The sequence below is a fragment of the Chrysochloris asiatica genome, unplaced genomic scaffold (assembly GCF_000296735.1).
Source record: "Chrysochloris asiatica unplaced genomic scaffold, ChrAsi1.0 scaffold00011, whole genome shotgun sequence".
In the NCBI taxonomy this organism is placed as follows: domain Eukaryota; kingdom Metazoa; phylum Chordata; class Mammalia; order Afrosoricida; family Chrysochloridae; genus Chrysochloris; species Chrysochloris asiatica.
In genome coordinates, this window is record NW_006408529.1 from 31,748,895 (window position 1) to 31,751,506 (window position 2,612).

Consider the following 2,612-nt stretch of genomic DNA (forward strand, 5'->3'; position numbering starts at 1 on the left):
TAATGCGAAAATGAAGTCAGATAAAAATTTAAAGACTTTTTCTTCTTTAATTTGTCTGAGTCTATCTCTAGATCAAGTAATAGTAAGCAGGGACAAGCTGCTTAGACTGAGGGTCAAGGTAAACATAGGCACTTCAGGTGTACCAGTCTCCAGAGGGGACTTAGGAAAATATATGTGTTTTCATTGACACAAAGATGAGCATTTTGGAATTTTTCATATGAAATTCCAAATTTTTCATTTGGAATTTTTCATATGAAATCACCTTTGCCATTACGTAGAACAAAGCTGTGCCTTGTTCAAGGGTTAGGGAGAACCCAGAAATATTCCCTAGAAAATTCCTGCCATGGCCTGAAAGTTGTTCCTCCTCCACAGCAGTGCAATGTTTCTGAAAGATAGTGGTATGTGCTGTGGAGTTAGTTCTGACTCATAGCGACCCTGCACAGGGTTTCCAAGGCTGTAAATTTTTATGGGAGCAGAAAGCCTCATCTTTCTCCCGTGGAACAGCTGGTAGTTTCAAACTGCTGACCTTGTGGTTTGCAGCCTGATTCGTAACCACTATAATTAATGATATAAAATACTATGTCTCTAAACCCATTTCAAACAGCCCTGGTAGTATAGTAGATTGTGAGCTGGGCTGCTAATGGCAAGGTCAGCAGTTCAAATCTACCAGTCATTCTGTGGGAGAAAGATGAGGCTTTCGGCTCCTGTAAAGATTTACAACCTCAAAAACCCTAGATGGGGTTGCTATGAGTCAGAACTGACTCAATGGCACATGACCACCACTACCAAGTCCGTTTGAATGACTTTGAAATCATTCAGTGTATTCATTCTTCTCTGTACTTTGGGTTTTTGCTTTGGATAAGACTAGATACCAGAAAAGCAAATATATAGACATTTAGGTTCCAAAGAAAACTAGTAAAATTTTCATCAGTGCAGTCCTAAGATACAGTCCAAAGAAGCAGTTAAGCATTTAATTTGGATCTCCTTAGGTTTTGGAGTTGGGGCCCTTTCTACCTCCTCCTGAGTTCGTAACAGAAAACTTTACATCAGAAAAACCTTTTATTCCTAAGAGCTTCAAAAAGCTTTGCTTCGCCTTAGTTTGTTCTCCTGACAGATGTTTTGTCCTCTACTTCACTGTCTTGAAATAGGAACTTCAAACTCAGAATTAGAACGCTAAAGGACTCTTTGTGACCATCCACTTGTATCTCATTACATCCTATGTCTGAATCTTTTGCCCTGCTATTCTCCACCGTCCCCAATTTTGAATGTGCTTTGGTTGTAAGAAATCAGAGAAACTATCTGGAAATTAAAATGGTATTGTTGTTGTTTTGTGCTGTTGAGTCGGTTCATAGCAAGTTGAAAATCATCTGTTTTAGAGACTAATTAGCCTGATTATAAAATGGTCAAATCCTTTGTTTCAAATATTCTAACTACCTTTCCTTTCACTGCTTCAGTTCTTAATATCTGACCAAGTAAATGATCCACAGCTCTCAGTACAGGCCTGGAGGTGAATGGTTAAGTGCTCACCTGCTAACTAAAAAGTAGGTGTTTCTAACCAGTAGGAGAAAAGATATGGCAATGATTGCATCAAGATTACAGCCTAGGACAAACTCCCTTCCAAGACTGAAACTCAAAGGGAACACATGAGCCGGCTTGTTAACTTGCTGGTGACCACTGTGGTCTGCTTGTGAGTGGAAGTGGGAGAAAGGCAGCAATGAACACATGGGCTGAGTTTGACTATGTTCCATAGACTCCTGTTGACCTTAAGATGAGAGAGAGAAGAGGAAGGGCTGGTTGGTCTGAAGTTTGGGGAGACTTGGGAACCCTTGAGCCCATGGACACTGACCTAGCCATTGGGGGTTATAACGAGTAAGTTGTCCAGCTAATGTAAAGTGGGAGGAAGTATGCAAAAACGTCCAAACTTGCAGATAGTACTCATTTTACCTAGCCTGTATGTCTTGATGATTAAAAATCTACTAGAGGAAGATAAAGAAGTTTAATAAAGGAAGCAAGTGTAAGTTGCTACAATTTGATAAACTTGACCTTAACTTATAGATGTAGTAGCACAAAATAACAACCCAGAGGGAAGACGTCCCAAAATCAAGGATTAAGCATTTTCCCTTAGTACACAGGGTTGATAGGGATGGGCAACTCAGACATTGGCTACCTAAAATTGGGGTGCTACGAAGGCATGAAGTGGCTGGCTTAAGTTTTCATGAGGGAGATTAGTTTTAGACTGAGTGGGTGAATCCACACTGAATCCTTTTTATCTTGTCTAGATGGGTCTGATGAAAAGAGATAGGGCTAGGTTTCCTTTTAAAAAAGTTTTTATTGTGAACTGAGTGATAGTTTATGTGGGAGAACACTGGTTTTACAACATTTCATTGCAATGATTACAATCTCCTCTGTGCATCATCATTTAACATTATTTGCTTCCATTCCCTCTTTTTTGGGGGGGATGGGTGGGTGGGAGACATACACAAAAACACTCAGGAATATATAATAATATAAACAACCAAAGGGTACATTCCGCAAACCAGCCCCCTGGCCACCAGCACTCAATCTTTGTCTTTTCATGAGTCTAGAGTATTCAGCAGTTCCCTCTCTCCATG